At 39.0% G+C, this 12,302-nt stretch overlaps 1 pseudogene; it reads left to right on the top strand.

Moving 5' to 3' along the window:
* The first annotated feature begins 6,229 nt into the window (after window positions 1–6,229).
* LOC129742944 (ribosome biogenesis protein WDR12 homolog) lies at window positions 6,230–9,806 on the top strand (annotated as a pseudogene).
* The last annotated feature ends 2,496 nt before the right edge of the window (window positions 9,807–12,302 follow it).

Genomic DNA, 12,302 nt, shown 5'->3' on the forward strand with positions numbered 1-12,302 from the left:
TCAAGTTAAAGTGTTTGAAGCAAACAGAACTCAATGTTAGTTGTGAGATACGTCTCGCTGGTCGAGTGGTTAGCGTGGTAAGACGGTAATCGCTGGTCCACTGATGGCATGGGTTCGATTCCCATCTCGGTACTGGAGTTAAATGTTAATCTTAAATTTTCAACGTAATTAATTCAGTCTACAAAGCCTAAATCCGCATAGACGACGTATGTCTTTTAAACAGAGATACCGTCTGGTGCATCTGGTGCATCATGCAACAATTTTCAACTTCAATGGACTTCAAAAACATTATTTCCGCAGATAATCATACCGTTTGTACAAAAAAGTTTTAAAGATGATTGCACATAAAATTGAGGTAGTCTGAAAAATTATTGGTTGTGATGTAAAGTCTGCTTCATTTAATATTGGAACACAAACAATTGCGTGTAGTTCAGTCATTTATTAACGAATTCATAATTTGATTTTCATACTAATGTAGCATTTTCTTTACTCTTTCATAAAAAAAATTAAAAAAATTATTCATTGCTGTTTCGAAGAAATTCTCGTACTTTTCCCGTAATACGGCACATTAGGCGGCGCACACCCTTTTCGTCCACCGTTTTGGCGATTTGATTCCACCAGTTCTTCATTTGAGTCATGTTCCTTACAAGTTTTCCCTTTGCCTTAAGCCTCCGCTTCGTGATTGCCCAGTATTTCTCTATCGGCCGGAACTGGGAGCAGTTTGGGGGGTTGAGGTCCTTCGGTATTACGCTGACCCCGTTCGTTGCGTACCATTCCATAACCGTTTTGCTGTAATGGCAGCTTGCGAGGTCCGGCCGAAACATTACTGGACGGTCGTGGGCACGAATAAACGGCAGAATCCGTTTCTGTAGGCACTCTTTTTTGTAGACTTCTGATGTCATTGTCTTGTCAGTGAGAAAGACTTTGGTTTTCTGTCCACAACTGCATATCCCCTGCCAAATCATGTACTTGCGGGCGAATTTATCCGCAAACACGAACTTAAATTTTGCAGGTACATCCCCCCGAGCCGTCGCCAAATAAAATTTTTGACCTGGGATTTGCCCAAAGTCCGCCTTCACGTAGGTCTCATCGTCCATCAGAATACATCCGTCGAACTTGGTCAGCACTTGGTCGTACAGCTTTCGAGCACGGATTCTGGCCACATTGTTCTGCTTCAGCGTCCGATTTGGCTGTTTGCTGGCTCGGAATGACCTTATTCCTTCCCGGAGACGAATTCGTCGCACCGTACTGTGAGCGGTCTGGAACTTATTGGCCAAATCGCGGTCTGAAAGATTGGGATTCCTCTTGACGGCCTTGATGACTTTCCCACGCAGTTTCCGGTCGACAGTTCCACTCCGACGCTTCGAATGCGGCTTCCGAGCCGTCGTCAATGTTTCCTTGTACTGCTTGATAACACGCCATACGGTATTTCTGGGCATTTTAAGCTGTTTAGCTAGCTTCTATCACAATGGATTTCCAAGAAAACTGTGCACAATTTGATCTCTCCGTTCGGCTTCCATGGCGGTTGTTTACAAAATGCTATCGTTTGGTGTTATGACATAAATACATGGTGAAAGGTAATGAATTTCCCGACACGTGGGTGTAAAAAGTTTCCAAATCCGTCCACTAGGAGCGCCACAATGAGCAAAAGAATTTGTTCCAATATTAAATGAAGCAGACTTTATTTGTTATGTCGTAATGCATGAAGCACCAATTGCACTAGTTTTTGGCTTTGTTCGAATTAAATTTTATATTTTTTAAACCATAAATGTTTTTATAGAAAAAGCATGAGGGTTCAACAAATGCAAATTCCAAAGAACGCGATGTTTGATAAAAATTTTCGAAAATTTGTAGCATCTTGTTCAAGTTTTCAAACAATCAAAAAAACGCACGGGCTTACAGCTTCAGAGATCTCTAGAATGATGATTTTACTCAATTTTCAGCTGGGTGCTGCAGTTTCTGCTTGCACGTTTTGATTTATTTTGCCAGTTATTAAAGCAAAACGTGATACAAAATATAAAAAATACACTTTAAATACTATTCAATTCCCCGGATTCTCAAGATTACCCCCTGTAACCAATATCACCAAGAAGTCAATCCCTTTCACTTGACGGGTCGAAAGTTGAAATCGGAGCTTAACTAATTTCTCGCGATACTAACACTAGTAGCTTGTACTAGCGAAATCGCGACACTATTTTTCGTCATCTACAAGTCAAACCCTTTCACTAGAGGGGTCGCAAGTCTAAATCGGAGCTTAACTAATTTCTCGCGGTACTAACACTAGTAGCTTGTACTAGCGAACTCGCGACACTATTTTTCGTTACCTACAAGTCAAATCCTTTCACTTGACCGGTCGAAAGTGGAAATCGGAGCTCAACTAATTTCTCGCGGTACTAACACTAGTAGCTTGTACTAGCGATTTCGCGACACTGTTTTTCGTCACCTACAAGTCAAACCCTTTCACTAGAGGGGTCGCAAGTTGTAATCGAAGCTTATATAATTTTTCGCGGTAATAACACTAGTAGCTTGTCTCAGGTCTAAAGTCTCATGTCTCAGGTCTAAAGTCTCATGTCTCAGGTCTAAGCTTTCATGGCTCTTGTCTCATACCTTAGGTCTCATATCTCATGTCTCATGCCCATTGTCTCATGTCTCATGTCTCAGGTCTCAGGTCTCAGGTGTCATGTCTTAAGTCTCAAGTCTCAGGTCTCATGTCTCAGGTCTCAAGTCTCGTGTTTTATGTCTTAGGTTTCTAGTCTCAGGTCTCAGGTCTAATGTCCCATGTCTTTGGTCTCATTCTTCAAGTCTCAGGTCTCATGTCTCAGATCTCAGGTCCCTGGACTTAGGTCTCAGGTGTCATGTCTAAAGTCACAGGTCTCATGTCTCTAGTCTACATTTTCAAGTCCTGGTCTCATGTCTCAAGTCTCAGGTCTCAGGTCTTAAGTGTCAGAACTTCAAAGCTGCAGAATTCGAATGGTCTTTTTTTACACGGTTTTCGGGAATTAACACGGTTTTTTTTACACGGTTTTCGGGAATTAACACGGTTTTTTTTTACACGGTTTTTTTTTACGCGGTACGTATATCAGTGTAAAAAAAAACCTTACTGTATATGACATCTGCAAAATTGATTTTATACAGAACATTACTTTACTTGCTTAATTATTTACTTGATAGTGGTTTGTGCATCTGTTTCACTTAGTAAGTAATTGTTCCCATTCTGAAAATTCAACATTCCTGTATTTCCTGAAATCCTGTTCATGTGCGTTTTTCCAGGTAAAGCTTGGTCTACCACTTTTTCTGAAAGGCATTTTATATTTGAGTGCTATCTTGAGGGGGCGCAATACATCCCTTCTTTTGATGTGGCCATTGTGGCATATTGTGAGGATATTAATATAGAGAAATGAATATGAAATATTTATGTAAACAAATATATAAACAAAGTACCTACATTTCCTATAAATAATCATTACAATTAAAACATGTACCTCAAGATGCCACTAGGTAGCCTGAAAAAAGCTTTTTTTTACTTATATTCTTTTTTGGAATTCAAGCTCAAAGCTTATCTTAAATTAGCTGAAAAATTATAAGTTTATATTATAAATTAATCAATGTGGTAATAAAAACCGTCATCGTGCTTCAATAACTGCCATTTTATATTCAAACTACAATAGAACTACAGCATATGATACAATAAAGAACGACAATAAATAAAGAAATGAATATGAATAACTATTATTTAAACAATCTGATGAGATGCTCGTTATAGCGATGTTACTGAAAAATAATGTTCGGTCAATTTAATTTTATAATCGTTTATTTGGTGATAATGAGTAAATTTCTTTGGAATTTATTCATAAATTTATCTATATATTTACAGTATAAAATTACGATTTTATAGTTAAAATGTCAATGTTATAATATAATAAATATATAAAACATATAAATATAAATAAACAAAAATAAATATTAATAAAAAAATAAATCAATAAAAATAGATAAATATATAAAATATAAAATTATCGTTACAACCAGTGCTTTTCAGATTCCATAATCCCAAGCGTGGATCAGGAGAACGATTTCTATGTTGCCAATGGTTGTCTCTAACCATTCTGATACATGAAGTAATGGTATGGATGAATATAAATAGGCATTAATAAGGATGAAAAATAAGAGCAAATAATTTAAATTTAAAACAATTTCAACAATGGTCGGAGGATCTGAAAGATAAATATTGTGAAATAAATTTTTATATTTTGCTGGCAAACGAAATAAAATACGTAAAGCTGTAAGATTTTAAAGATATTGAAATTTGAATTGAATATAATTTATCTTTGGTAGTAAACTTTGATGTTCAATATAAATATGATACACAGCGATTTTTCTGAAACTATGTTAATAATGCATTGATATAAGATACAGTAGGAAAGTTCCTAATTCAACAACAAACAAATAAGATATAATAGGGAAGAATCCTGCGGATGAAAATCGTGGGAAAGAACTAAATAAAATAAATCAAAATTAAATAACGTCTACTTTTAGGCGTTTATGAAACTGCTGTTCGATGTATAATACTTTGGCGGTAACTGATCAGTGAGTTTTGGGCGTATCTTCACCATCACCAGATAGTGATCTGACTCGATGTTGGCGCCTCGACAGGATCTGACGTCGATGATGTCCGAGAAGTGCCGGCTGTCAATCAAAACGTGGTCGATCTGTGATTGCGTTTGGTACGGTGATCTCCAGGTGTACTTGTGTGGGAGGCGGTGCTGGAAAAAGGTACTACGTACGGCCATTCGTTTGGAGGCGGCGAAATCTATCAGTCTGAGGCCGTTTTCGTTGGTCAGCAGGTGCGCACTGAACCTTCCAATTGTCGGTTTAAATTCCTCCTCCTGGCCGACCTGAGCGTTGAAATCCCCGATGACGGCTGTAACGGCTGTATGTAGATGACGAAAAGCAACATAGAAAGAGGATCGCCTTGTCGTACTGAGCGCTGTATTTTGATTTCGTTGGATAATCTTCCGTTGATCAACATCCGTTTTGTGAAGGAAAACATTGATTGGAAAACTTGCCTGTGAAACTTATGTAACCTTTGTGAAATTCCGAAGAAGTTCTCTAAGTTTCACTACTGATAAATACTAGAATACTTTCCGTGCGCGGCAATAGAAACATTCAAAAATCAAGTGTACCAATGGTCGTGCACAACAAAATTGATATTTTTTCCGCAACAGAACCTTCAAACTGTTCACTTTTTTTCACAATTGATTCATTATACAGCAACAGATAACTTAGGGACCCGTTTAGCTCACTTACTAAGGACAACAGATAAAATGGCATCCGACAAAAACGATGTTTGTTTTTATTTTTCCCTCAAAACGCAGAATAAATTTATTTTTTTTTTATTACAACTATTTGGCTTAACCTCTGATACATAGCTGGCCAAGTGGGTATCGAAAATGATATTGCTGATCCACTCTTTTTTTCTATTTCTGCGATAGCTGATTTGGGCTCCCGTAGGGTACCACTGTAAAAAAAAATTACAGTATTCAAGAAAAAAATGAGCATTGTTCTACATAAGGATTATTTATCGACTGAAATTAAATCGGATGAACAAGCGGAAAACATTTAAAGATGATTTAATAAAAAGTTGTCAAACAAACATGTATACCAAATATTATTATCGGATTATCTATTGTTTATAAAACAAAAAATTGTGTTTGCCTTGAGCTTGGTCAATCAGCGGTCAAAATCACGGAAAAATGAATAATAAAAAAAAAACTGTTTGCGATGGGGTCAATCAGCGGACAAATTCACGAAAAAAAAAGCTGTAGTTGTTTAGCCTTCCCATGCCGTTCGGGTCAATATGACCCGAAGCGCACTTTTAAAATCTCTTTATCATCATTCCAATATATTGAAGAACTTGGAATTTTGACAGACCAAGTATGTTCTATGAAAATAATGGTCAAATTAACGTCAAAAAATTGAAATTTGAGTTTTGAAAATCGGTTCTTTGGGAAATGAAATACAGCTAAGCAAAGCAAAAATTGGATATCGTTTTTTTAAAGATAGATTTTTCTCTACCTGTGGTGATACGAGACTACAAGATATAGAGAAACCATAGCTGTGAGAACAACCTGAACATGACGACATCTCAAGTAGAGAGAGTCATGGTTCAATCTGGACAAGCAATCATAATAACACGCGGAATAGTTATGCGCGTTTGTGAAATGTAATTATGAGGAACTCAAGTGATTCCTCAGTGTGCAAAGTGCTACTTGTGGACGAATCGGAGGGTACCACAAATTGGCGACGAGGATGGGATCCAGGTAAGACTAATAAAATCAAATTGATTCGTGTGCGGATATTTTCCGGATTGTGTTATCCGAAGACGGCTGAGACCAAGATGGTCCATCTTGTTGTGCGGTTGTTTTCCTAGAATGACGACGCGCTGATTATTTTAATGTGAAATGGTATTTCGAAATAGTTGAGAAAACTTAACAAGTGGTTTCTATGTTTGGCACGCTATGTGGTTTCGTGCAGGAAGGTCTGGTTTCTGCGTACCCTGTGGATTAAATCTGATGATCGTGAGTGTTATGTTCATGCGGAACAGTGGCCAGTACCGTGGGTACTGTGCAGGGCATCAGGTTCATGTTGTCTATCGATGTGTTTATCGCACATAAATTGGCCGGTACCGTGGGTACCGTGCAGGGTGGCAGGAATTATCCTGTGAGAGATCTGGGCCCGACGTTAGTCCGGCAGATCTGTTGGCCAGTACCGTGGGTATTGTGCAGGGTGACAGGAATTATCCTGTGAGAGGTCTGGGCCCGACGTGAGTCCGGCAGATCTATTGGCCAGTACCGTGGGTACTGTGCAGGGTGACAGGAATGATCCTGTAAGGTCTGGGCCCGATTATAGTCCGGCAGACCATTTGGCCGGTATCTTATACCGAGCAGGGCGATAGACAACTGAAATCGTGGAAACATTCTAACACGTGGTGGTGTTATGAATTTTCGCCAATACGTTGGGTACGGGTACGCAGAAAAGGCAGACGAGAAAAAAAAAACTAGGACGGTGCGTGATAGATGGTAAATCTCAGAGTTTCAGATTGGAAAACGCATTGAATTGCAAACGATTCTGTTGCGTCTGATATTCGTTGATCATTAAAAATGTCAACTTTCTTTTGATGAGCTCAAGAAAAAATTGTAACACAGATCGAATTTAAAATTGAACGTTCGTAAAAGAAATTTTGGAGAGATTTTCAGAAATGTACTGAAAACACTTTAGATGGCGAACTCTATCTCATAATGAGCTTGCTTATTGTAGCGAGTTTGGTTACAGAAGTCAGTTTTTGGAGTAACCTGGATTGTGGAAATTAAGGACGAGGCTTTATAGTTAGCCCTATGCAAAATCTTATTTGAACACCCAATTTCACTTTGCAAACCTTCGATCGTATGGATATTGGACGTTGATGTCATGAAAATAAAATATATTTCATTTACCAACCATTAGTTCAGCGTTCCAAGGGAGATTTGGAAGTTATTTGTTAACATAACCAGCGGATGTTAGATAATGCATAAGTTGTCCTGAAAACCGGATTAAGAAATGTAAGTCTGAGTGAAAAGTTCGATCTCCGGTCTGGTGAAAGGTTCTATCTCCGGTGAGTTTAGATTTCAAATTGAAAAACATATTTGAGCTGTTTTGATCGTGTAACAGATTGCAGGTATTCTTATTGAAGATAAAAGGAATAACATAGGAGATGAAAAAAATGCATATTCTCTAACTTAAAATTTCTCAAACAGAATATTACCGAAATTGATGATCGATAGTTCGCAGGGTTTTGAGTTCTGAGGAGCCATTGTCGTGGTGAAGCGAAATTTTTTAGGGAGTGTGAAACGCAGATTGAGAGAGTAATATAGTGCGGCCAAGAGGCGTATGTCCTGTCCGAGGATTGTTTGTTGGTGGTGGTATTAAGGACGAGCTTAACGGGGCTTTAAAAAAAAAAAAAACTTACACTCACATATAGAACATCTCAGTGAAACTTCATGTTCCTTTGAAGAGATCTCTTTCAAGGATATAATGGTTTAGTGTTTGCTGCCTGGCAATTGGGTTTTTTTGCGTATAAGGAGGCACCTTGGTTGGCAAGCGTAAACTTTTCATTTCACAAGGGACACTCGTTCCAGCGTCGGAAATGCTTTATTGCCTTACAGATTTTCTCTGAAGACACTGTTGCATTGGAATATTACGAACGATATCCAGCTCCGGAACCACAAGATTGTCTGCTGCATGACGATTGGGTTTCGGCTGTGGATGCTAGAGAGAATTCTCACCGGGGGTTATGACAACACGTTGATTATGGGGACTATGCAGACCTTTCCGGAGATCCGAGGTTCGGAAATGACAACGGTAAGTCACCGGACTATGAACCATCGGGGGAACCACAAGCTGCTTGACTCGCCCGTTTGCTTGCCGACCGGGTGACTGTCTAGCGTGTACGCTCGTGCCGATTCACCAACTGTCAGTTTAACCCCATACACACAGGGAACACGAAAGGAAAGCATAAACTTACAATTCCCGGTCGTAGAACCAGTCAAGAGTTACATAGATTTCGTTGGACGAAGAGAAGGGAGTTTTCGCAAGCGCTTCCCAAGATCATGATACTTTGGGAAGGAAATGTAGCCAGTAATTCGGTCAAATGCTTTTCGTTGAGCAAGGGACACGAGCGGAGTGTGGATTGTATAGCGGCAAACAAAATTAAGATCAGAATCGCCACCGGTAGCTGGAATACTATACTGATGGTTTTATCCACTGATATCCGCAGCATGGCGATCAGCAACCAAAACAACCATCGACCACCAAACACCAAACGGCAGAAACTTGATCAGGGTAGTGTTCGGACACCAATTTTGACTCTGGCCTTTGGCCATCGGGAATGCGTTTCCGGGGTGCAGTGGATGGATAAAGACACCATAAAAAAATCGTTTCTGGTACTCAACGCGGTCAAATCAGAAACTGCTGGACTCAAGTCGTTTTTCGATTTGAGCTATTCTCCTCTGAATGGGTTAATCATACGACCCTAAATCTAATCAGGTTACCATCATCAAAAGCACCATCAATGTGCCCAATTGGTGTGCTGGAGCACTAGCAACGGGTATTCGTGTCGTGTCGGGAGCGTACGATAGTCGCGAAAATGAGGATGAATAACTCGAGAGAGTTACCACCCTGAAAAAAAGATAGTTGCGTAAAATTGTGGGATTACCGCAGTAAGTGGGAGGGGTAGTAAGCGTTGCCTTGTAGCTTTTCTTTCAAGTTGCTTTCTTGACACGGAATAAAATAGGATTGCTTTCACTGATCTAAACGGAGGCTAGCGCGCTGATCCCAACATAGTACCTAGAAGGTTTTATGAAACATTCTCAACGTATAATATCCATCATACTGGAATGGACGGGGTGCTGGTGATAGTGTCAATTTTTGCGGGCCAACGAGATATGATCTGCATTACGAGACGAGGAGGAAAAAATGAAAGACTGAGCAGTTTTTTTTGAAAACTAAAAGAAGATGAGGAACGTTGTTTCTGTTCTTCTTACGTAGTTACATTGTAGTTAATTCGGCTAATGATGACACCGATCTTTCATACAACTTGTGGAAATTGGTTAAAGAGCATTCCATAACAAAAAAACAAAAAAAAGAACGGTATCGGTGAGACTGAGCGAATGTTCGTTGATAGTTGGGATGTTTGACTCATGTATGGTTCTCATATAGGCGTCGCTTGCTTGAGCGTATTTGACGGTATTGCTAGGTTGGTACACTCGTCAGGGGAGTCGCAACAATCGCGATCGGCATCCATAAACTAGATAGTTCCTCTCATGGCCATGAAGCGGTTGTCCATCATGCGTATGGCATTTTGGGAGATTCTTCGATTTAAGGACGCATAGAGGTTTTGCTGTGCTTCATGATGGTTGTGTTCGAATGTTTTGACTATAGCGAGAGATACTTATATTTCATTCTTCAAAGAAAGGGAGATGTGGTGATACGAGACTACAAGATATAGAGAAACCATAGCTGTGAGAACAACCTGAACATGACGACATCTCAAGTAGAGAGAGTCATGGTTCAATCTGGACAAGCAATCATAATAACACGCGGAATAGTTATGCGCGTTTGTGAAATGTAATTATGAGGAACTCAAGTGATTCCTCAGTGTGCAAAGTGCTACTTGTGGACGAATCGGAGGGTACCACACTACCCGAAGATCTGAGATAGCGGTCAAAACTTTCATTGGACCCCAACATATCTATACACTGTCGGATAGATGGATTCTTGACGATTTCAAACATCAATGAAACACTTAAATACAGAAAAGCTGTCAAAAGTTATGAGCATTTTAAAAATAAAAGGGATTTTTCGGACTTTTTTCTTTTTGAACCAGTTTCTGATAACTTGATAATACAAATCGACTTTATTTTAAAATTTTGAGTAATAAGAAAAAATTACCTACACAATGAATATAATATCATCAAAATCGGTTAACATTTACAGCCAGGAGAACGAAATCAAACTACAACTCAAATTTCCCCGAAACGGATATTTTGCGAACGGCATGGGAAGGTTAAATAAGTTTAGAGTTCGACGACACGGTAGCGATCATTCATTGAATGTTGGATTTCGTGCTATGTTTTGCAGTCGGAGATATCCGTATAAAGTTTAACTGAAAAGCGGTTAGCGTGTAGAAAACCGACAGATTTTATACTGATTTGACAGATCGCACAAGTTTCGCAGTTATGAGTGTGCAGTCCAATTTTTTGCGATGCGAATGGTATTATTTCCTATAATAGATCATTATCCGTCACAACTCCTTTTTTTAACTTCTCATATACGATTTGTTACATTTTAACGACAGCATAATTGAATTCGACCAGCATATAAAGTATCAAAGACGCATTTATCGCATCAAAAATCTTCGTCATGCCAAATTCGTTAATTCTCAGGCTATGGAAAAATGTGTTTTCAATAGTGTTCAATATTTTTTGTTTTGTCTGGGATTTTAACGCTCGTAATTAATTCAATCTCAATGAATACTAAGAATAATAATATTTCATTCCGATGACTTCGTGTTTTGTCCTCTCTTGCAAAATAATGATTTGAAGATTGATTCAAGAATTTACTTCTTAACTTTTCAATGAAATTAGTGAGTAAGAGTGAATTTTTTAACTGTGTTTACTGCTCCGGCTAGCCTACCGCACGGAAGGCTACCGTCGCTCGATTAGAAATTTTCCCAGTAACCGCAATATTAATCTATCTATTAATCTATGATACTACTGATTACAAATCGATTTCACAATCTATAAAAAAACTGAGCTATTGTTTTATAAATTTGGATGTCACATTTTTTCAACAGCATTTGGATGTCAGGAACCACGCGTTTGTCCAAAAGTATTCTCCAGATGATGCTCCGTTTTGCATCGAAGTTAGGGCATAGGAAAAGGAAATGATCAGGATCTATGTGTTGCTCCACAGTTGCACATAGCGTTTGGTATAATCCTATTTCTATGCAAGTGCGCAGATAAACGGGAGTGATTACTGATCAGTTTTGATAAAATTATTATTTCTTTTCTGTCTAGTTGCAGCTGATGAAACCATGGGAATGTGTTAACTTTAGTCAAAATACTATGACAAAATCGACCTTTGAGTCCAGCGTTCTACGCACTTTGCCATCGATGCTTGGCGTTTTGTAAAATCGGAAAAAGAGATCATGGCTTGTGATCGTGTATTCCTCTGGTATACCATCTCTACACGCCAGTTTTGCTTCTTGATCAGCCCATTCATTTATCTGGATGCCTCGATGTGAGGGAACCCATACAAAATTAATTTCAGTACCCTGACGTTGAGCTGAAGAGGTCATCTTTTTGATATCATACCATGCCATGGAGTTCGACGATCGAAATTTGTTGCTTTGAAGGCTACGAAGACTGCTCATGCTATCAGTGATGATAACATATTTACCTGTTGGAAGTTCGGAAATAATAGAAACCGCTTTCCGAATGGCAAGTAATTCCGCTGAGTAGACATTCATTGAAGGATGGAGTTTGATGCTACATATTGCAGCATTAAAGTTATTGACTACTGCGTAACCAACACCCAGTAAATCCTTTGATCCGTCTGTGGCCAAAACGTAGTGTCCAGCATATTTCTGTTCCAGTAAATTGTCGACTAATGTAACAGTTGGAGTTTCCTGTTGTTGTAGATTGGCAACAGACAAATCAATCGAAAGTGCCGTTTTTCTTACACCCGCGTTGTACAGGAAACATGGG

Source organism: Uranotaenia lowii, chromosome 2 (assembly GCF_029784155.1).
Source record: "Uranotaenia lowii strain MFRU-FL chromosome 2, ASM2978415v1, whole genome shotgun sequence".
In the NCBI taxonomy this organism is placed as follows: domain Eukaryota; kingdom Metazoa; phylum Arthropoda; class Insecta; order Diptera; family Culicidae; genus Uranotaenia; species Uranotaenia lowii.